Source organism: Lotus japonicus, chromosome 3 (assembly GCF_012489685.1).
Source record: "Lotus japonicus ecotype B-129 chromosome 3, LjGifu_v1.2".
In the NCBI taxonomy this organism is placed as follows: Eukaryota; Viridiplantae; Streptophyta; class Magnoliopsida; order Fabales; family Fabaceae; genus Lotus; species Lotus japonicus.
The window spans coordinates 64,794,892-64,818,973 of NC_080043.1; the positions used below are offsets into that span (position 1 = coordinate 64,794,892).

At 43.0% G+C, this 24,082-nt stretch overlaps 1 protein-coding gene across 2 annotated transcripts in view; it reads right to left on the reverse strand.

Annotated features, from left to right (window-relative positions):
• The window catches only part of LOC130745283 (uncharacterized), a 66,674-nt gene extending 42,894 nt beyond the window's left edge, over window positions 1-23,780 (reverse strand). Inside the window, exons 1-2 of one of the 2 annotated variants that reach the window (XR_009021642.1) lie at window positions 23,640-23,780; window positions 22,003-22,206 (exon numbers count right to left, since the gene is read on the reverse strand). The gene's annotated coding sequence lies outside the window, so the exon portion shown is untranslated. Of the gene's footprint in view, window positions 1-22,002; window positions 22,207-23,639 lie in introns of those variants that run through there. The other variant, XM_057597457.1, reaches the window with a different exon arrangement.
• Between the last annotated feature and the right edge of the window lie 302 nt (window positions 23,781-24,082).

Sequence of the window (24,082 nt, forward strand, 5' to 3'; positions counted from 1 at the left end):
ATAGTAAAATGACATGATTAACAAGACAAGGGCCTAAAAACAATAGGTAAAATGTGGTAAATTTGGCACTTATCAGTACCTTGAATCCTTTGCCAAACTGGGTTGTCTTGTATGGAATCTTGGAAGAATGAGGTCTTTGGTGGTGAGGCAAAAGTGGTAGTGGTTGTGGTGGTAATAATTGTGTTGGGTTTCATAAGGGAGGTATATTTTGGTGAGAGAGGAGACAACTTTTTCGTAGGAGTTCGAGAAGAAGCAGTTGCATCAATTGAATCATCATCAGAGGAAAGCACAACAAACCTTGCTTGCTTTGCAGAAGATCTTGTGACTCTGACTGGCACAGAAGCTTGTTGAGGAGCTTGCTGTGGTGCTTGTTGAGGTACTTGTTGAGCCACCTTAGTCACGATCTTCGCTTTCTTCTTCTTCTTCTTTGGAGGAGGAGGAGGCTTAGCATCATCATCATCATAATCATCAGCCTGTTGAGAGTCATCTTCATTCTTCCTCTTTGACTTCCTTCTAGGAACATCATAATCAGGAGCATCTGGAAGGTTCCTGAAGAATGTATCAACCAGATTTCGGGACGACATACAGTGCAGAGTTGATCTTCTCCTTTGCCTTCTTTGACTTGGAATCACTGGTCTGAAACCAGTAGCCTTTGATAGTATCAACACCCAGAAGAAGAGCAATGGACCTTTAAGTAGTGATGATCCTCTTGCCCAGAATGTGAGAAACCACATGATAATCATCGTAATCCGCATGTTTCCAGAATTCCTTCACCAACTTGTCATAGATTGGGCCTGAGAGTCTGTTGAAATAACCTTCCCAACCTTGAGCTTGTACAGCCGGAAGGAGATCCATGCCATTATCAGCCAGATTCTTGAAATCTACCCTCAGTTCGCATAACAACGACAATTCATCAGGAGTAAGATTGCTAGTGACGGCGCAATCTCGGTGAGTGATCGGAATAACTTCCCCTGTCGCCTGAGTTTCTGCCTGATGAGCTTCAAGAGGAACAGGACCAACTTGCCCTATGGCTAAACCCACAACCAGATGAGGAAAGACTCTTCCATCAGCGCAATCTTCCATTTCCTTTTCTGCTTGCTCTCTTGCAGTGTGTTCTTCAAACAACTCTAGAGCGGCTTGTTCATTTATCTTTTCCATTTGAGCGGTTGAAGGTTTAGGTCAAGAAGGTGGATGAATAAGAGAGAGAAGAGAGATTTTGAAGGAAAAAACTCAACACTTGAAAACTTTTAGAGAGAGAGAGAGAGAAAGTGAGTGAAGTGGAGAACGTGTGTGAGAACGTGGGTGTATAGTGGTTTTGAAAGTAACCGTTGAGTGGTTAAAAACTTACACACACAAAGGTTAAAAATCAACGGTTGAAAATTAATGTTGTAATTATAAGCAATAAATACACATAGCATGCGGTGGAGAATTAAGTGAATATAATCATTACAACAGAAAATCTCGAGAGGCACAAGGAACGAGGCATCAGAATTAACTGACACACGTTTGATGTCTTGTCTCAGAAGAAGTACCACTGGGTACACACCTCTGATAAAGTAACCATCTGAACTAGATAAACTCTGATAGAGTCAGAGGCATCATAGTCAGAGGTTTTGATCCATCTTCATACTGGACACAAGTCCATACTCAGATTTTTCAGAATAAACTTAAATCTATCCTCTGCTAAAGGCTTTGTAAAGATATCTGCCCATTGATGGTCAGTATGGGCAAACTTCAGAAGAAGTACGCCCTTTTGAACATAGTCTCTGATAAAGTGATACTTTACCTCAATATGTTTGGCCCTTGAATGTAAGATAGGATTCTTACTCAGAGAGATAGCAGCAGTGTTGTCACAATATATTGAGATATTGCTCTCAAGGATCTGATAGTCCTCTAGCTGATGTTTCATCTTAGAGCATCTGAGTGCTATAGATTGGGGCTGAGATGTATTCTGCCTCTGCAGTGGATAAAGCAATAGTAGACTGCCTCTTACTTGCCCATGAGACTAAGTTACTTCCCATAAATTGACAATTTCCAGAAGTACTTTTTCTTTATGTTCTATCTCCAGCATAATCAGCATCACAATAACTTGAAAGCTTATACTCCGATGTTTTCTTATACATCAAGCCAAGGTTAGTGGTAACTATCAGATATTTGAGAATTCTCTTAACAACAGTTAAGTGCGTTTCTCTTGGATCTGATTGGAATCGAGCACATAAATGTACACTAAAAGGAATGTCTGGCCTGGATGCAGTCAGATACAAAAGAGAGCCTATCATACCACGATAGAGCTTCTGACAAACCTTAGCACTTGCATCTTCCTTTTCCAAAATGCATGTAGGATGCATTGGAGTCTTGGCAGGAGTACATTCTGTCATGTTGAACTTCTTTGAACTTCTTCAAAAGTTCCTTTGTGTACTTGCTCTGATGGATATAAGTTGCTTTTGGTCGTTGATCCACTTGGATTCCCAGAAAATACTTAAGTTTCTCATCATGCTCATCTCAAATTCAGCCTGCATCAACTCAGAAAATTCCTTGCAAAGGGATGGATTAGCAGATCCAAATATAATATCATCAACATAAATTTGCACAATTAAGATATCAATCTTATAGGATTTGCAAAAGAGAGTTGTATCTACTTTACCCCTTACAAACTCATTTTCCAGAAGGAATGAACTTAATCTCTCATACCATGCTATGGGAGCTTGCTTTAGACCATAGAGAGATTTCTTCAGCTTGAAGACATGGTCAGGGTTCTTTTCATCCTCAAAGCCAGGATGTTGATGCACATAGACTTCTTCAGATATATACTCATTCAAGAAGGCACTCTTGACATCCATTTGATGAAGAACTATGTTGTGATTTACTGAGAAAGAGATCAACAGCCTGATTGCTTCTAACCTTGCTACTGGAGCAAAGGTTTCAGTGTAATCTATTCCTTCTTGCTGACTGTAGCCTTGAACAACTAGCTGGACTGGGCGAGCCCCTAGAGGATCTACGCCCAGGAGTTGCCCACCAAGTGGCAGGTGCCTAGCTTGTGGACTGGGCCTCAGCCAGCAAGGCCCAACAGCCCATTAAGAGTAGTCACACTATAAATAGGTAGCGATTTCCATTTGTAAGGGACTCTAAGCTCATTTGAGAAATAAACAAATGAAATTCAGCACTTCTCTCTCTAACTCTCTCTCTCTCTAGTGCAATCTTCATACTCTTTGGGTATTACCCCCTTTCTCAATGTTCAGACCAAGAACATTTGGCGTCGTCTGTGGGGATCGATAAACTTTTGATTCCCGGATCACGTGGATTGATTGCATAGTAAAGATTCTCGGGTTCTTGTTTGGTTACTTTGGCGGAAATCGTCGTCGCATTCACTGCTTCAGTTCACGTTTGCAGCAATCTCTGCACTAGTTCTTGCTCCGATGGAGACGCGACACCGAAGACGTCGTGATTCGCCAGAGCGACGACGAATTTCGCCACCACGCCGTGCTCATCAGGTTTCTCTTGAATCTCCGGTGCGAACACCGGGGGTGCAACCAGAACGAACTCCTTTACCGCCTTCACCTCCTCCACCACCACCTCAGTCACCTTCACAGGCAGGTTCTCCAGACCGCTCACTGGAGAATTCACCAACACTGCAACCGCAGGAAACCGTGACTCAAGAAGAGTGGAGTCGCATGATGCGCAATATTGGTGACATTCAACAACGAAATGAACATCTACAAGCGCAATTGGATTTCTTTCGCCGCGAGCAGCAGGATGACGGAGGTCGCGAAGCGGATCCCGTGGCGGAATTCCGCCCATTTTCGGAGGATGTGGAGAGTGTGGCGATTCCGGATAACATGAAGACGTTGGTGCTAGATTCATACAGCGGGGATTCAGATCCGAAAGATCATCTTCTTTATTTCAACACGAAGATGGTGATTATCGCTGCTGCGGATGCAGTCAAGTGCAGGATGTTTCCGTCTACCTTCAAGTCTACAGCAATGGCCTGGTTTACGACTTTGCCGCGCAGATCAATTTCGAATTTCCATGATTTCTCGTCGAAATTTCTGGTGCAATTTTCGGCGAACAGGATTCAACAAGTGACAATTAATGACTTGTACAACATTCGTCAGCAAGAGGGTGAAACGTTGAAGAAGTACATGGCGCGGTATAGTGCGGTATCTGTCAAGGTAGGGGATGAGGATCTGCGTGCCTGTGCCTTGGCGTTTAAGAACGGTCTGCTGCCGAGAAAGTTGAATAGCAAGCTGTCAAGGAAACCAGCGCGATCAATGGCGGAGATACGTGCTCGGGCTAGTACCTAAATTCTTGACGAAGAGGACGATGCGTTCAAGGGCAAGCGCGCTCGGATGGAGCAAGGCGATACGCTGCCGGGCGTGCTAAAAAGGACAAGTACAGTGGTGAAAGAGGTGATACTAGTAAACACAGGGAAGAAAAAGGGAAGGCGGTGTCGAAACCGTTAAAAGAACAATTGTATCTGCAATAGGATAACTATGAGCAGCGTCGACCTTAGCGCCCTCGAAATCACCATCGCCGGCGGGAGGAAACTGATATGGTTTTAAACACAAGTTTGACTGACATGTTTCGCGACGCGAAGGACGCGAACCTAGTGGGCGAGCCAGAAGCCTCAAAGTATCAACCGCGGGATGCTAATCCAAGGAAATGGTGTGAATATCATCGGTCAATTAGGCACGACACCGATAGCTGCTGGACTTTGAAGCGTGAAATTGAGAAGTTAATCCAAGCCGGATACCTCAAGCGGAGCGGACAGAGAGACGATCGCCAGGGGAATGATTATAAGAAAGATGAGTGCCCCAAAACCGACCACCACAGTGAGGGCCGCCAAAGGGAGGGGCACTATAGGACTGATCGCCCGAAAGACGATCGTCAAACAAGGGAACAACCAAAGTCAAGTGATGCCCGGAAGAAATAAAGAGTGGTGGTCGCCAATCTTGGGGCCGATGGTGCGTTTGCCCAACACTTGGGACCGCCTGCAGGAACAATAAACACCATCGTCGGACGATTCGGTGGAGGGGGCGACACGCATGCGGCGCGAAAGCGACATGTGCGTGTGTAACACCCCGATTTCAGTGGCATCACTTTAGTAACCAAAATAAACTTAATGCGGAAAAACGTGCATATTTTTTTTCGATAATAACTAAACAAGACTGAAATAAATAAAACCCAACAATAACGATAAACAGAACTAATATACAATAATAATCACAGCCCCCGCTGTAAGTAGCTAGCCACGTCACGAGTAAACCTCCAGTGACGGGTAATAAGAAAAGTAGCGCCCGTAGGCAATATGTACAGCCCAAAAGGTAAGGTTAAGTGTCCGCAACACAAACCTTCAAAGATGAGAATAAGTTGGCCCATCGGCCTGAAACAAAACTTCCTAAGTCCAACCAACTCTCTATGATTCCCGTAAAGAAACCACACAAAAAGCTATAGGCGAGAAACTACCCTGTCCCCAAAGAAACAAATGATGTTCAGAGCTAAGACTCTACTCCTACACTAATCCCATCTCGAGGAGCTCACACTAACACTCAATCCTACATGCTAGCGTAACCGTCGTCCGAATCTGAATCCAGAGCGACCAAGTCTATGTACACCATCCGTCCTCTTCTCGCTACCGCGATGCGTTCCTGTTCCAGCATCTCAACCCTAGTTCCCCCCGAAGGGTGAACTGTCATGGACCAGCCCGCCAAAGACATCTGACAAAGGGCGTTTGTCCGCCAAAGTGTAAGGCCCAAGTTTTAAAGCTTTGGATAAGTGAATAAAATAAAAGAGTTTATTTGATTAAATAGATTTGTGAAGGAGAAAGGATCAGGAAAAGTCCAAGAGTTTATCGAAAAACCAATAAGAGTTATAGCGCGACTAACATACGCCTAATCCTAGGTCAAAGGTATTATTGAATAGTTAATTTACACTTTAGGACACGATGGAAACTGATTCCAAAAATCTTCAGAGAAATGTTAGGACTTCTCTTCTCCGTCCTTAAACAATTATTTCGATGCGAAATCCTGGAAAGTACGAACGTCAAATTCCAATTCTCGGAAGTTTGCCGAAACGGAATCCCTGATAGTTCGAGAAACCTAAGATCGACAGACGATGAAGACTTTTTCTATCCGGAAACTCAAATGAAGATTCCACACGCGTTCTCCTATTTCTTTCATTAATCCCAATCTTTCTTCAGAAGGAAGTTTTCTCATCCGACGATCACTGCAAAAAGTAGTTTTTCGGGATAAACCGACTTACACCGACTTATGCCGATTTTGGATCTTTTGGTTTAATTCCAAGAATCCTGTTTTGAGTTCTGGAATTCTGTCGCCAGAACCAATCTTAGAATTCGCAGAGGAACGCGCAGGAAAAATCGGAACCGCGAAAAAATCATTTTTCCGCTTTTTCCAAAACCTATAAATAGCTTGAAAATTAGATTTTTTGCAAAAAAATACCCATTTCCCCTCCCCAAACCCGCGAGCATCAAGAGAGAAAGAGAGATCCGGATCTTCGTCGTTTCTTGCCCGTTTGCTTCACCGATCGTTGCTAATTGAAGACCTCGAGGTAGGTAAACTATACTCTCCTTCGAATCATCGTTTCTGTCCACTTCTCCTACGTCTTTCTGAGTTCAAAATTTTGAGGTTTTTGAAAAACTGTCCAAATAAGCTGATTTCAGCGTCTAAACTTCTTCCCTGCATGCTCCTGAGCGTGTTCTGCGGATTAGATTTTGTCAAATGTCGACGAAATGCCGCCGGGATCAATTTCTACCTTAAATACCCATTTTTCGGTAAAGTCGCAACCTTTAAGCTCTAATCTATCGACTTGGCTTAGTGCTAGTAGGATTTGTCGTCATAAACGTTGTTGTGGACGTCTCCATCCAATCTGTTTTTCAAAAATCCAGTTTTGAAATTCTGAGCTAAAAATAATGACCAAACTACCCCTATATCAGTTTTCGATCCGAAAATTTTTCCGAGCTTAGAACCGTCTTAGTTACGGCTTATGTTAACCTAGGAACCAAGTTTGATCGAAGAAAAATCGACCCTCCCAATTAAAGGAAGTGGCCGAGAGCTATGTCAAGGGGGGGGAGAATCCGATTTTTCGAAAACTTGTCTTAACGCGTTAGATTGTCGTACCACGGAGGTTGTAGTGTACCGTGTAACCCTAGGACTCTTTGATTGCTGAGTTTCTGACTCTTGGTGTTGATTTCTGTGATTTTTGCTTAAGGTTCGTTTGAGGAGATTCCCAGAGATCAAGGAGAAGAGCTTGAAGAACACTTTGAGGAGGAAGCTGGAAGACCCACCGGTGAGGGCTACTCTCTGAATTACTAGATAATTCTTTAGGTGTCGATGAAATTCGACTTGATTTATATGTTATGCACCTAATTGCTAAATGTCTGAATTGTTCTCTGAGGCTTCGGCCGACCTTGTTGAGTATTTGATGCCATGATATTGTGTGCTAAATGATTCACATGCTACGTGCTACATGGTTAACTTAGGATGTGTTGGAATATGCTGTTATGCTTTTGACTGAGCTGTTTTATTTATGCTATTCCACTTGCACCTAAGATTCTGAGGAGTGAGGATTGCGGGCAAGTCATGCCGAATTTTTATGAGATTTTGAGAGAGTTTAGAAGGACGAACGGAGTTCGGACCTTGTTATGTTTTAATGGATCGAGACCTTCTCAGGGAATTATTTGAGATTATGGGATCTCTGAAAACTCTTAGGAAGTATTATAAGAATAAATGAAATCTATTTTATCACGGAAATTCATAAGACATTAATCAATTTCTAAATCCTTTGAACAATAATAACATCCTTAGATAAGAGCATAGAGCCTGAGTATTAGTTTTGAAATATGAGAAGTGTCGTCGAGTCCAAGTTTCGAGGAAATCTATGAGTTTCAAGTACATTCGTACTCCTTCGCTCGTTGAGCAGGTTATTGTTTGGCTATCTAAAGTTTAGCCGGGAACTATAAGTTTCCAAGTACTTCGGTACCTTTTCGCTCGATGAGCAGTTTATTGATTGGCTATCTAAAGTTTAGCCGGGGACCATGAGTTCCAAAGTATTTTCTTCTTCTTTCGATTAATTCATTTTGTCGCAGAATCGACATTTGCCTTAGGGTATTATTTTAGAGACTTTAAGTTACTTAGAACACGTGGCGACGTGTCGGGTGAGGTCGGAGACGTTGTTTGGCTAATCACTTGCATTCATGCACTCATTTTGAGGTTAATACACGGCGTGATACCGGACCTCGGTGGATTCCAAAATGGTCATAAGACCCGGATTTCCATATTTAGGACACTACGGTGGTCCTTAGTAGGAGACGGAATGGCAGACCTACGGGTTCACTGCTGATCTGACTACTTTTGTGTGGTGTAAGAGACACGCGAGCAGGAAGGTACCCACCGTGGCTGGTGTTAGGGCCGTCTCGTTGATGTCCATCCTTCTTCCGGAATGCATTTTGTTACCCAGCATTGCATTGCATGCAACATACATGCTGACTTAGTTGCTGAGTGTGATTGGTATCTGTTTATCCTATTTTGAGGCATGCTACTTGTTATTATGATTCTTTATATTCATTGTGATACATGCAACCCTAGGAAGCGATCCCTAAATTTATAAGCCTGAGAGGCAAGTATTTATTATCCTATATTTATATCTGGTTTTATTACTTATATAATTCTTTGGAGTTGACCCTCGCGTCTGCTGTGTGTGTGTTTGGGCGGACTACGCCATTTGTCAGATAAGTATGGGGGATTGGTTTACCATGGTCAGCCCCTCGAGGGGGACCAGGTACGAGATGCTTGATCAGGACGACCCAGGTGCATGGGTGGTCGACCCTGAGGGCCACCGTGCGACCTACACCGGTCGGGTTATGGAGGACCGTGTTGACCGATTCGGACGCTTGACGGAGGGGGTGATGAGGAGACACATAGTGAGCTTTAACTTGCCGCCTGGTGTGCATTGTGGACCCGGCTTGGGAGGACCACCACCACCACCATCTTCGGATGAGGAGGACCCCTCTAAGGAGGTGCCAGTGGGTGAGGTTTCGACGGAGTCTAGTCCGTCTACTGTTGCTGCTGTCGTCGCGGATCTCGTTCCGGGCCCCGAGCCCGAGAGGCCAGTGCAGGAGCGCATCAGGGTGGACAGAGAGGGCAGCGTTGTGTATGTCGACCTAGTCGTCCTGGATGTAGATTCGGACGACGACCGCGCTAGCATGTAGGATCGAGTGCTAGGGTGGGCTCCTCGAGTAGGGATTAGTGTAGGAGTTGTGTCGATGCTCTGACCGTCATGTTTTCAGTTTTGGGACAGGGTAGTTTCCTGCCGGTAGCTTTTTGTGTGGTTTTCTTATGAAGATCACAGAGAGCTGGTTGGACTAGGGAGGTCTTTTCTTTAGGCCACTGGGCCAATTTGTTCTCAGTTTTTGAGGTAGGGTGTTGCGGACACAGGTTTTACCTTGGTTTGTACATATTGCCTTCGGGCGTTACCTTTTTCTGTCACCCGTCGCTGGAGGTTACTCGCGACGTGGCTGGTATTAGCTGGGCTTGTATATATTTGTAGATGTATATTAGTTTTCTTTTATCTTCTGTTGTGGAGTTTATTTCTTTCAGTCTATCATTTTATTTTCGAAAAAAAATAATTCACGTTTTCCGCATTAGTTTATCTTTTAGTTACTAAAGTGACGCCACCGAAATCGGGGTGTTACATATGTTGGTATCAGAGCTTAGTCGAGTCTTTCGGGAGTCTTTGGGGAATAGGTCTTCTGTGCTAGGTTGTGTGACTCTGCAAAGAGTAAAAAATTGATTGTCTGCCAAGCGATTTTTCGCTTAGAATTGTTTGAAGTTATTGCTTAATCATATTGTATAGTTATATTAGATGCTATCTTATGATGAGCACTAACTGTTTGTTTGATTTTGCAGAACATGGTGAACGCTAACCAATTAGCTGAGATGATGGCCACTATGGCCCAAGCTGTGACTGCACTGGCAAATGATAATGCTATGAGGCGTGCTGCTGAGGAGGCACGTGATCAGCACCAACGCCAAAGGGAAGTGACACTGGACCAGAACAGAGGTCTGAATGACTTCAGGAGACAGGATCCACCTAAGTTCTCGGGGGGTACTGACTCGGACAAAGCGGATCTCTGGATCCAGGAGATTGAAAAGATCTTTGGTGTATTACAAACTGCTGAGGGAGCCAAGGTGGGAATGGCAACCTTTTAACTGTTGGGTGATGCTGAATACTGGTGGAGAGGCGCCAGGGGAATGATGGAAGCAAACAACTTGGAAGTGAACTGGGTTTCGTTTCGTGCTGCTTTTCTGGAGAAGTATTTTCCAGATAGTGCTCGTGACGAGCGTGAGTCACAATTCCTGACACTTCGTCAGGGTAGCATGTCCATCCCGGAATATGCTGCCAAGCTGGAATCGTTGGCCAAGCACTTTCGATTCTTCCGCAATGGGGTCGATGAACCCTACATGTGCAAACGCTTTGTGCATGGGCTGAGTCCCGATATTGAAGACTCGGTGAAACCGTTGGGAATCACCCGTTTCCAGACTTTGGTTGAGAAAGCCACTGAGGTGGAGATAATGAAGAACAGGAGACTGAACCGTGTTGGAACAAGAGGGCCGATGAGGTCGGGCTCTCAAAATTTTCAAGGCAGGGGTAGATTTCAGAGCAGGAGGCCGTACCAACGTCCTGCTGGTAGAGGAATTGCTTCAGGATCTTATAGGCCCATGGTGGGTACTGTTGGAGGTTCTGGAGGGCAGACGGTGAACAGGGAGATGACCTGTTACAGATGTGGGCAGCCTGGGCACTATGCCAATGCTTGTACAGACATGAGGCCCAAATGCTTTAACTGTAACAAGTTGGGGCATACTGCTGCTCAATGCAGAGCACCCAAGACAGAACCAGCTGTCAACACTGCTCGTGGGAAGCGTCCTGCTGCCAAGGCAAGAGTTTACACCATGGATGGTGAAGAAGCTGAAGGAGTTGATGGTCTGATCAGGGGAGACTGCGAGATTGACGGTAATCTCCTAACTGTACTTTTCGATTCCGGAGCAACGCACTCTTTTATCTCTAGAGAATGTGCTACTAGTTTAAAACTTCCCGTTACTGCTTTGAGTTTCGATCTTATAGTTACCACACCTGCCAAAAATCTGCTTGCCAATACTGCATGCATGTATTGCCCAGTAACCTATAGGGATAAAGTTTACCATGCTAACCTAGTGTGCCTAACTCTCAAGAACCTAGATGTTATCCTAGGGATGGACTGGTTGTCCCACTATCATTGTCTTCTAGACTGCAGCCGAAAGAGAGTAGTATTTCCTGACTCGGATCTTTCCGAGTATCTATCCGCCAATCATATTAGCGTCTCTCTGAATGAAGGATCTCAAGAGTATTCAGTTTTGTTAAACTTGGAGAGCAAAGGGAATCCGGAAGTGAGTAATATTCCAGTTGTGAGAGACTTCGCGGATGTTTTTCCTGGCGATGTACCTGGTTTGCCGCCTGTACGCGACATTGAGTTTGCTATTGACATCGTGCCGGGAACGGGACCGATTTCGATTGCACCATATCGGATGGCACCCGCGGAATTGGTGGAGTTGAAGTCTCAACTTGAGGATCTACTGTCGAAGGGATTTATCCGACCAAGCGTTTCACCTTGGGGAGCACCCGTCTTATTGGTGAAGAAGAAGGATGGGAAATCTAGATTGTGTGTCGACTATCGACAACTGAACAAGGTGACCATCAAGAATAGGTATCCGCTACCTAGAATTGACGATTTGATGGATCAACTACGAGGAGCTGCGATATTCTCAAAGATAGACCTGAAGTCGGGTTACCATCAGATCAGAGTGAAGACTGAGGATATCCAGAAGACGGCATTCAGAACTCGTTATGGACATTATGAGTATCTAGTGATGCCATTTGGGGTGACAAACGCACCTGCCATCTTCATGGATTACATGAACAGGACATTCCATCCGTTCTTGGATCGATTCGTCGTGGTGTTTATCGACGACATTCTGATCTACTCAAAGAATGCTGAAGATCATGAAGGGCACTTGCGACAGGTTTTACAAGTGTTGAGAGAGACAAAGCTGTACGCCAACCCTTCTAAGTGTGAATTTTGGCTCGAAGAGGTAAAATTCTTGGGCCATGTAATCTCTAAGGAAGGTATAGCTGTGGACCCAGCAAAGGTAGAGACTGTATTGTCATGGGAACGGCCAAAGACCGTGACTGAGATCAGGAGTTTTGTCGGTTTGGCGGGATACTATCGTCGCTTCATTGAGAATTTCGCCAAGATCGTTGGACCCTTGACTCAACTTACGAGGAAGGATCAACCTTTTGCATGGACCGAAGCGTGCGAAACTAGCTTTCAGACAATGAAGGAACGTTTGACAACGTCACCTGTACTAGTCTTACCGCAACCAGAGGAACCTTATGAAGTGTACTGTGATGCTTCGCATCAAGGTTTGGGATGTGTGCTGATGCAACATCGGAAGGTGGTGGCTTATGCTTCACGACAACTGAAGACTCATGAGAAGAACTATCCGACTCATGACTTAGAACTTGCTGCCATTGTATTTTCGTTGAAGATCTGGAGACATCACTTATATGGATGCAATTTCACCATATTCAGTGATCACAAGAGCTTGAAGTACTTGTTCGACCAGAAGGAGTTGAACATGAGACAGCGACGCTGGATGGAATTTCTCAAGGATTACGATTTTACCTTACAATACCATCCTGGAAAGGCTAATGTTGTTGCGGATGCATTGAGCAGGAAAATGCATATCTCGTCAATGATGGTGAAGGAGCTGCAACTGCTGGAACAATTCCGAGATTTGAGTTTAGACGTAAGAGTATCCGAAGGAGAACTGAAGTTCGGAATGATCAGGATTACCAATGGATTGATGGAGGAAATCCGAGACCAACAGTTACAAGATGAATTTTTACTCGGAAAAAAGAATTTGGTAATTCAGGGTAAGGACCCGGAATTCAAGGTAGGAAGTGACAATATCCTACGGTGTAAGGATAGAGTTTGCGTACCCAACAACCCTGACTTAAGGAGGTTGATAATGGACGAAGGTCACAAGAGCAAGTTGAGCATTCACCCTGGAATGAAAAAAGATGTATCAGGATTTGAAGGTGAATTTTTGGTGGCCAGGAATGAAGAGACAAGTGGCAGAATATGTAGCTGCATGTTTAACCTGTCAGAAGGCGAAGGTGGAACATCAGAAATCTTCAGGTATGCTACAAAGCTTGGATGTACCTCAATGGAAATGGGATAGTATATCGATGGATTTTGTCGTGGCGTTGCCAAGGACTCAAAGGGGATATGATTCGATTTGGGTAATCGTGGATCGATTGACTAAGTCGGCTCATTTCATACCTGTGAGGACCACGTACAACGTGGATAAGCTATCAGAGATATATATAGCGGAGATTGTACGACTTCATGGAGTGCCAACAAGTATTGTTTCCGATAGAGACCCGAAGTTTACTTCACATTTGTGGGGAGCTCTTCATGAGGCTTTGGGAACGAGGCTGAGATTAAGTTCTGCTTATCATCCACAAATTGATGGGCAAACTGAGAGAACTATCCAATCATTGGAGGATTTGCTACGGGCTTGCGTGTTAGACAACAAGGGCAGTTGGGATACCCTATTGCCACTGATTGAGTTCACATACAACAACAGTTTTCATACAACCATAGGCATGGCACCGTATGAGGCTTTGTATGGCCGCAAGTGTAGAACACCTTTATGTTGGTATCAAGATGGAGAGAATTTGTTAGTAGGACCGGAACTCCTGCAACAGACAACCGAGAAGGTCAAACAGATCAGAGAGAAGATGAAGGCTTCTCAGAGTAGACAAAAGAGCTATGCAGATCAAAGGCGCAGAACCCTGGAATTCGAAGAAGGAGATCATGTGTTTCTGCGAGTTACCCAGACTACAGGAGTTGGTCGAGCAATCAAGTCAAGAAAACTGACGCCAAAGTTCATTGGACCTTATCAGATTACTCGTCGTGTAGGACCGGTAGCTTATCAGATCGCACTACCGCCTTTTCTATCAAACATTCACGATGTATTCCATGTGTCACAACTGCGGAAGTATATTGCTGATCCGACGCACGTCATCGAGCTGGATGACATTGAGTTGAAGGATAACTTGTCTTTCGAGACACCGCCAATCAGCATTGGGGACACAAGGATAAAGCAGTTGAGGGGAAAAGAGATCGAGTTAGTGAAGGTTATTTGGAACAAGGACACCGATGATGCGACGTGGGAGCTGAAGGAAAAGATCAAGGAACAATATCCAGAACTTTTTACTGACCCTTAAGTTTCGAGGTCGAAACTTTCTTTTTGGAGGGTAGTAATGTAAGGCCCAAGTTTTAAAGCTTTGGATAAGTGAATAAAATAAAAGAGTTTATTTGATTAAATAGATTTGTGAAGGAGAAAGGTTCAGGAAAAGTCCAAGAGTTTATCGAAAAACCAATAAGAGTTATAGCGCGACTAACATACGCCTAATCCTAGGTCAAAGGTATTATTGAATAGTTAATTTACACTTTAGGACACGATTCCAAAAATCTTCAGAGAAATGTTAGGACTTCTCTTCTCCGTCCTTAAACAATTATTTCGATGCGAAATCCTGGAAAGTATGAACGTCAAATTCCAATACTCGGAAGTTTGCCGAAACGGAATCCCTGATAGTTCGAGAAACCTAAGATCGACAGACGATGAAGACTTTTTCTATCCGGAAACTCAAATGAAGATTCCACCCACGCTCTCCTATTTATTTCGTTAATCCCAATCTTTCTTCAGAAGGAAGTTTTCTCATCCGTCGATCACTGCAAAAAGTAGTTTTTCGGGATAAACCGACTTACACCGACTTATGCCGATTTTGGATCTTTTGGTTTAATTCCAAGAATCCTGTTTTGAGTTCTGGAATTCTGTCGCCAGAACCAATCTTAGAATTCGCAGAGGAACGCGCAGGAAAAATCGGAACCGCGAAAAAATCATTTTTCCGCTTTTTCCAAAACCTATAAATAACTTGAAAATTAGATTTTTTGCAAAAAAATACCCATTTCCCCTCCCCAAACCCGCGAGCATCAAGAGAGAGAGAGAGATCCGGATCTTCGTCGTTTCTTGCCCGTTTGCTTCACCGATCGTTGCTAATTGAAGACCTCGAGGTAGGTAAACTATACTCTCCTTCGAATCATCGTTTCTGTCCACTTCTCCTACGTCTTTCTGAGTTCAAAATTTTGAGGTTTTTGAAAAACTGTCCAAATAAGCTGATTTCAGCGTCTAAACTTCTTCCCTGCATGCTCCTGAGCGTGTTCTGCGGATTAGATTTTGTCAAATGTCGACGAAATGCCGCCGGGATCAATTTCTACCTTAAATACCCATTTTTCGGTAAAGTCGCAACCTTTAAGCTCTAATCTATCGACTTGGCTTAGTGCTAGTAGGATTTGTCGTCATAAACGTCGTTGTGGACGTCTCCATCCAATCTGTTTTTCAAAAATCCAGTTTTGAAATTCTGAGCTAAAAATAATGACCAAACTACCCCTATATCAGTTTTCGATCCGAAAATTTTTCCGAGCTTAGAACCGTCTTAGTTACGGCTTATGTTAACCTAGGAACCAAGTTTGATCGAAGAAAAATCGACCCTCCCAATTAAAGGAAGTGGCCGAGAGCTATGTCAAGGGGGAGGGGAGAATCCGATTTTTCGAAAACTTGTCTTAACGCGTTAGATTGTCGTACCACGGAGGTTGTAGTGTACCGTGTAACCCTAGGACTCTTTGATTGCTGAGTTTCTGACTCTTGGTGTTGATTTCTGTGATTTTTGCTTAAGGTTCGTTTGAGGAGATTCCCAGAGATCAAGGAGAAGAGCTTGAAGAACACTTTGAGGAGGAAGCTGGAAGACCCACCGGTGAGGGCTACTCTCTGAATTACTAGATAATGCTTTAGGTGTCGATGAAATTCGACTTGATTTATATGTTATGCACCTAATTGCTAAATGTCTGAATTGTTCTCTGAGGCTTCGGCCGACCTTGTTGAGTATTTGATGCCATGATATTGTGTGCTAAATGATTCACATGCTACGTGCTACATGGTTAACTTAGGATGTGTTGGAATATGCTGTTATGCTTTTGACTGAGCTGTTTTATTTATGCTATTCCACTTGCACCTGAGATTCTGAGGAGTGAGGATTGCGGGCAAGTCATGCCGAATTTTTATGAGATTTTGAGAGAGTTTAGAAGGACGAACGGAGTTCGGACCTTGTTATGTTTTAATGGATCGAGACCTTCTCAGGGAATTATTTGAGATTATGGGATCTCTGAAAACTCTTAGGAAGTATTATAAGAATAAATGAAATCTATTTTATCACGGAAATTCATAAGACATTAATCAATTTCTAAATCCTTTGAACAATAATAACATCCTTAGATAAGAGCATAGAGCCTGAGTATTAGTTTGGAAATATGAGAAGTGTCGTCGAGTCCAAGTTTCGAGGAAATATATGAGTTTCAAGTACATTCGTACTCCTTCGCTCGTTGAGCAGGTTATTGTTTGGCTATCTAAAGTTTAGCCGGGAACTATAAGTTTCCAAGTACTTCGGTACCTTTTCGCTCGATGAGCAGTTTATTGATTGGCTATCTAAAGTTTAGCCGGGGACCATGAGTTCCAAAGTATTTTCTTCTTCTTTCGATTAATTCATTTTGTCGCAGAATCGACATTTGCCTTAGGGTATTATTTTAGAGACTTTAAGTTACTTAGAACACGTGGCGACGTGTCGGGTGAGGTCGGAGACGTTGTTTGGCTAATCACTTGCATTCATGCACTCATTTTGAGGTTAATACACGGCGTGATAACGGACCTCGGTGGATTCCAAAATGGTCATAAGACCCGGATTTCCATATTTAGGACACTACGGTGGTCCTTAGTAGCAGACGGAATGGCAGACCTACGGGTTCACTGCTGATCTGACTACTTTTGTGTGGTGTAAGAGACACGCGAGCAGGAAGGTACCCACCGTGGCTGGTGTTAGGGCCGTCTCGTTGATGTCCATCCTTCTTCCGGAATGCATTTTGTTACCCAGCATTGCATTGCATGCAACATACATGCTGACTTAGTTGCTGAGTGTGATTGGTATCTGTTTATCCTATTTTGAGGCATGCTACTTGTTATTATGATTCTTTATATTCATTGTGATACATGCAACCCTAGGAAGCGATCCCTAAATTTATAAGCCTGAGAGGCAAGTATTTATTATCCTATATTTATATCTGGTTTTATTACTTATATAATTCTTTGGAGTTGACCCTCGCGTCTGCTGTGTGTGTGTTTGGGCGGACTACGCCATTTGTCAGATGAGTATGGGGGATTGGTTTACCATGGTCAGCCCCTCGGGGGGGACCAGGTACGAGATGCTTGATCAGGACGACCCAGGTGCATGGGTGGTCGACCCTGAGGGCCACCGTGCGACCTACACCGGTCGGGTTATGGAGGACCGTGTTGACCGATTCGGACGCTTGACGGAGGGGGTGATGAGGAGACACATAGTGAGCTTCAACTTGCCGCCTGGTGTGCATTGTGGACCCGGCTTGGGAGGACCACCAGCACCACCATCTTCGGATGAGGAGGACCCCTCTGAGGAGGTGCCAGTGGGTGAGGTTTCGACGGAGTCTAGTCCGTCTACTGTTGCTGCTGTCGTCGCGGATCTCGTTTCGGGCCCCGAGCCCGAGAGGCCAGTGCAGGAGCGCATCAGGGTGGACAGAGAGGGCAGCGTTGTGTATGTCGACCTAGTCGTCCTGGATGTAGATTCGGACGACGACCGCGCTAGCATGTAGGATCGAGTGCTAGGGTGGGCTCCTCGAGTAGGGATTAGTGTAGGAGTTTTGTCGATGCTCTGACCGTCATGTTTTCAGTTTTGGGACAGGGTAGTTTCCTGCCGGTAGCTTTTTGTGTGGTTTTCTTATGAAGATCACAGAGAGCTGGTTGGACTAGGGAGGTCTTTTCTTTAGGCCACTGGGCCAATTTGTTCTCAGTTTTTGAGGTAGGGTGTTGCGGACACAGGTTTTACCTTGGTTTGTACATATTGCCTTCGGGCGTTACCTTTTTCTGTCACCCGTCGCTGGAGGTTACTCGCGACGTGGCTGGTATTAGCTGGGCTTGCATATATTTGTAGATGTATATTAGTTTTCTTTTATCTTCTGTTGTGGAGTTTATTTCTTTCAGTCTATCATTTTATTTTCGAAAAAAAATAATTCACGTTTTCCGCATTAGTTTATCTTTTAGTTACTAAAGTGACGCCACCGAAATCGGGGTGTTACACAAAGCACACACAGAAGACGCGAGGGTCCACTCCAAAGAATTATGTAGATAATAGCAAGGATAGATACAGATAATAGAATAGCCACTTAGGCTCATAACTAGGGATAACATCCTAGGGTTGCATATTCCACAATGAATATAAACGACATTAAATCACAGTTAACATGCCTCAAGTAGAACTAACAAGTATCAAAACACACTCATCAACTAAGTCAGTATGCATGCTGCATGAAATGATATGCAGGTTAACCCAGTCAACCAATATGCAATCCGGAACGGATGGACATCAAACGGATCAGCCCTAACACCAGCCACGGTGGGACCATTTTGGCCCGCGTGCCTCTTACACCACACAAAGGTAGTCAGATCAGCCGTAACCCGTAGGTCTGCCATTTCGGTCTGCTACAAGAGACGTCTACAGACGCTCTTACACGGAAATCCGGGTCTTATGACCATTTTGGAATCCGACGAGGTCCAGAGTACGTCCTGTGTTAATACCCCATTAATGTTGCATGAATGCAGGATGATTAGTCAAACAACGTCTCCGAATCTCACTCGACACGTCGCCACGTGTTCTAGGCAAATTAAAGTATCTAAAAGCTTACCCTAAGGTAAAGTCGATTTTGCGACAAAAGACACTTCTCCTCATCAACACATAACTCATGATGATTCCAAATCATCCGACTCATCTCAATCCGATGGTCGTAACTGCTCAACGAGCAAGAGTATCAACATACTCGGAAACTAACGGTTTCCCGGACTTATCCCCAGGATAGCCCAACAACACATAGCTACTCCAACAGCACAAGAGCATCAACATACTCAACCCTTCTCAACTTCCTCAACGATTGGATCCGACGACACTTCTCGTTTTCCAAAAACTAAGATTTGCATCCGAAGCTTCCTTTCGAGTTTATTATCATTAATTGAAGGTTTAGAGGTTGTTTAATGTCTTATGAGTTTTCATTACAAAATAATATCCTTTTAGTCTTATCGCAAATCCTATAAGTTCTCGGGATCTCCAAATCCCCAATTACACCAGAGAATGTCTCGATCCAAAGAACACTATAACAAGGTCCGAATCTCATTCGTCCTATCCAACTTTCTCAAAACTCTCAAAATAAAATCGGCATGACCTGCCCGCTATTCTCACCACTCAGAATCTCAGATTACAGTGCAGAACATATTAAATCAGCACAATCAACAAGCATGTCATGTATCCATACATCTCAGAATAAACACTTAGCACTTAGCATATAAAGCATGCACCACACATCCTAGATTACCCACATAGCACGTAGCATGTAAGTCAATCTCAAAAGCATTCAGTAGATGAATCATCTACATTGTCAGCCGAAGCCTCAGAAAGCATTTTCCAATCACACACAATCCAGTGCATAAACAGTAAACAATGTCGAAAGCCTCGACCCTAAGCATTAACTAGAGATTCAGTGAGAAGCCCTCACCAGTAGATTCTCCAGGGTTATCTCCTAAAGCTCCTTCACAATCAAAGCCTTGCTCCGCTGGAAATTCCTCAAAATCACCTTTAGAGCAAAACCACAGAAATACTATCAGAATCTATCGGAAACTAAGCTATCAATACGCACTAGGGTTATATGAAGCAGTATATACTTCGAGGTACGATAATCTAGCGCGAAAGGACAAGTTTTCGGAAAAGGAAATTTTCCTCCTCCCCCCCTAATAGGTTCGGCCACTTTTGGTAATTGTAGGATTCGATTTTTCTTCGATCAAACTTGGTTCCTATGCTATTATTAGCCGTAACTAAGGGTATTCTGAACTCGGAAAAATTATCGGATCGAAAACTGTCGCAGGGGTATTTTGGTCATGATTTTTAACTTAGAAATTTCAAAACTGAAATCCCAAAAACTAAATTTTGCAGGGACGTTACTAACGACGTTTATGACAACTAATCCTACTAGCACTAAGTTAAGGCGATAGTTTTTAGCCTAAAGGTTGAAGCTTTACTCCAAAAACTCCAAAAATGGGTATTTAAGGCTAAAATTGATTCCGGCGGAAATCCGGCGGCGTAACGGAAAATCTAATCCGGCAGAAGTGATCTTGGGCACGTAAGGAAGAGGTTTAGAATCAGAAATGAAATATTCAGGATAGTTTTGCAAAAACCCAAAAACTATCAGCTCAGAAAAATCTACAGAAAAGCTATGGAAAAAGCGATCAGAGGTAATGATTAGCGACTATACCTCGAAACCTTGAAGTAGCAACTAACGGATCAACGATCAAGCAAGAATTGAACAAAATCTTCTTCTCCTTCTTCCTTTGTGAACTCGCGGCTTTGAGAGAGAAAATGGAGGAGTTTTGTGTTTTTTTCTCACTTGCTTGCTATATATAGAAAATGGAAATTCGCGGGAAAATGAAAGTTTCGCGAATCTGATTTTTTCGGCGTCATTCTCCGTGAATTATAAGATATGTTTTGGCGAAAGAATTCCAAAACTAAAATGAGGTCTCCTTGTATTTTTAGCGACTAATGCATAATCGGTATAAAACTATTTTACCCGATAAGTTGCTTTTTGCATCGAATGTCGGAATGGAAAACTTCCTTCTGAAGAAAGATTGAAAACATCAAGAGAAATGGGTGTACGCGTGTAGAATCTTCATTTGATGTTCTGAATAGAAAAAGTCTTCATTGACGGCTGATTCTAGGGTTTTGAAAAACCAGGGATTCGGTTTCGGCAAACTTCCGATGATCGGAATCGGACGTTCGTAGATCCTAGAGTTTCGCCTCGAAACGATTTTGATATATGGAAAAAGAGAAGTTCTAATATTTCTCTGAAGATTTTTGGAATTAACTTCCATCGTGCCTAAAAGTGAAAAACTAGCTATATACTAGGGTTTCTGACCTAGGTGTAAGCGTATAACGATCGTGCTATAACTTTTTCGACATCAATACGATCCTCAGACTTTTCCTGAACTTTCTCCTTCATAAATTTATTTCATTAAATAAACTCTCGTTCAGGTTTTCCCTTCACGATATATTAAGCCTAGTCGTAAATGGAAATCTCTTCCACTTTTTCTAAGCTTAAAAACTTGGGTCTTACAGCGTGCGGTTAATTCTGTCCTTGAAATTGCTTTTGGTTTTCAGCATCCGGATATTACAATATCAGTAGCGGATTTTGAGGGGGTAAAGCCCCACAAGGACAATTTGATAGTAGTTCAATTGAGGGTGAATAGCTTCAACATTAGGAGGGTGTTGTTAGACCAGGGAAGCTCAGCGAATATAATCTTTGGCGATGCGTTCGACAAGCTAGGCATAACTGATGACGACTTGACTCCATACACGGGTACCCTGGTGGGTTTAGCGGGCGAACAGGTGATGGTACGGGGTTATCTTGATTTGGATACTATTTTCGGCGAGGATGAATGCGCAAGGGTCCTAAAAGTTAGATACTTAGTTTTGCAAGTAGTGGCATCCTACAATGTGATAATTGGCCGCAATACTTTGAATCGTCTATGTGCTGTCATCTCGACAGTCCACCTGGCAGTTGTCACGCCCCGAATTTCAGGGGTTACTTAGTAACTCTGAGCCACCTTAAAATATAACCTGTTTTAAATACAGAGGTATATATATATATATATATATATATATATATAGATATATTTTTTTTTCTTAGGATAATGCTTCTAAACATGCCTAGATAATACCCAACATAAGTAAATAAACATAAGAGTTTACAGCAAGTCACCTCAACAAAGAGGGATAAGTAGTCGAATACAAATCATTACATCTGGATAGGAAAGTACAAAATAAGTGAGATCTATCAATAAGGGTAAAAGTCGCACTCCCCGAATGGGACCTCCCCTCTCACGTATCCCTCGTCCTCTTGCTCATCTTCTAAGTTGACGTCATCAAGAGTACATAGGTAGAAGGAAGAAAGCTAGGGTCAACTTCTTAAACCACAAGGCCATAATAGGACGTGCACACATACAACAATTAATCATGCATTTTCAGTATTATAAGTGTCTTAACAAGATCATCATTCCACACCGGCACACCAACACGACATACCACAATCACCATTCCTAGGGTTAGTTCTCATGCCTACATGTTATGCTTTTCACCATGATCCGGATAAAACGCCAACTCCATACCAGGCAGGCGGGACAAAGACCCATCCAGCAGTCAATTGCCACTTATTCTAATGATCCATCCAGCAATCATTAGTAATCAACCCACGGTACCCATTCCAGCAGTACCCTTAGACTATGCAATGTTATACTTCATGATTAGTCATACAACGTAGTTATAGTCTTTTGTCGTTCAATGACGACTTCACCACACCTGAACATGAGTGGTCGGGATCACCAACTCATAGGTGTCACCAGCTATCCGTCGCCACGGTAGCCCAACCATCGTAGGTTCCACGTTCAATCTCATTCGATCAGTATCGCCCATACAACGCTTCTCATTCGATAAATATCAAGGCATACCATGTCATGCATCATAGGAACATAATTCAAGACTTACATTCATCATGAACATCCTAAGAGAGTTCATCATATCATATTCAACAAGTAGTCATGTACTCAACAAGTAAGCATGTTCTCAACAAGTAATCATGTTCTCAGACATCAAGGCACCTAAGCATGTTATCATTTATCATGTTCATAAACAATTTCTCATGGTAATCAAGCATTCTTAAGTCATAAACTTCATGTATATCATGCATATAATTCAGGGCAACAAAACAGCAGAAAATGGTAGAATTAAAATTGAATACTGTATTAAAATAGCAATCTAAAAATTATGAAACTTTCACAGATTTAAGAACTTTAAGTTAGCTTTCAAATAAAAGTGGTTTCACACAATTTGGACTCATATCCAAGGAGTTATGCCCAAAACATTACGAACTGTCCAGCTTACTCGGCAGCCGAAAAAAAAGTGAAATAAAATTACAAACTGTATTGAATTAGCCATCCAAAAATTATGAAACTTTTACAGATTGAAGCCCTTTAAGTTATCTTTCAAATAAAATTGGTTTCACACGATTTGGACTCATATCCAAGGAGTTATGCCCAAAACAATGCAGACTGTCCAACTTACTCGGCCAGATCAAGGTTCCTCTAAATATTGCAAGCTTCATTCATTTCTTTGTCCAAGTCTTAACCTTTTAGTTTCCTAACATGGTTATAAAGTTCATGCATCATAAAAAGCTCATTTCCATTAGTTCTTTAAGGTCTTAACATGTTCAACACCATCATACAAGTTCATGCAATCCTATCACACAATTCGTGCACGCTAAAGTCCAAGACCCGAAGTGCCCTTACCTCGATCGTTGTCTTTCTCCTTAGCTTCTTTGATCTATGTTCTCCCAAGGTGCTCCTCACCTTGAATGCTAACTCCTTTGTGAAGGAATGGAAGACAAAAGATGATTTCTTGGTGGTGTTTAGAGATGATGAAGATTTCAGTTTTTTGGTAAGAAGGATGAAGATGATGTTCACTCCCTCTTACTTATATCTCTAAATTCCTCTCATTTCCTTTAATTTGGTTCAGAAATCTGATAGGAATCCATCATCATGATAAGGTGATGGCCAGCTCCAAAGGTGAAATGATGGCTTGCACTTTTGGCTTGGACCCTTGCCCACCACTTATGGTAACACAATCATGATACTAACCTTTTGACCTTGGTTCATGGCCTACCCTCTTAGCCTTTCCCTTTAGCACTCATCATCTGAGCACTCAACCTCAAAATCAGATCTAATCTGGTCAG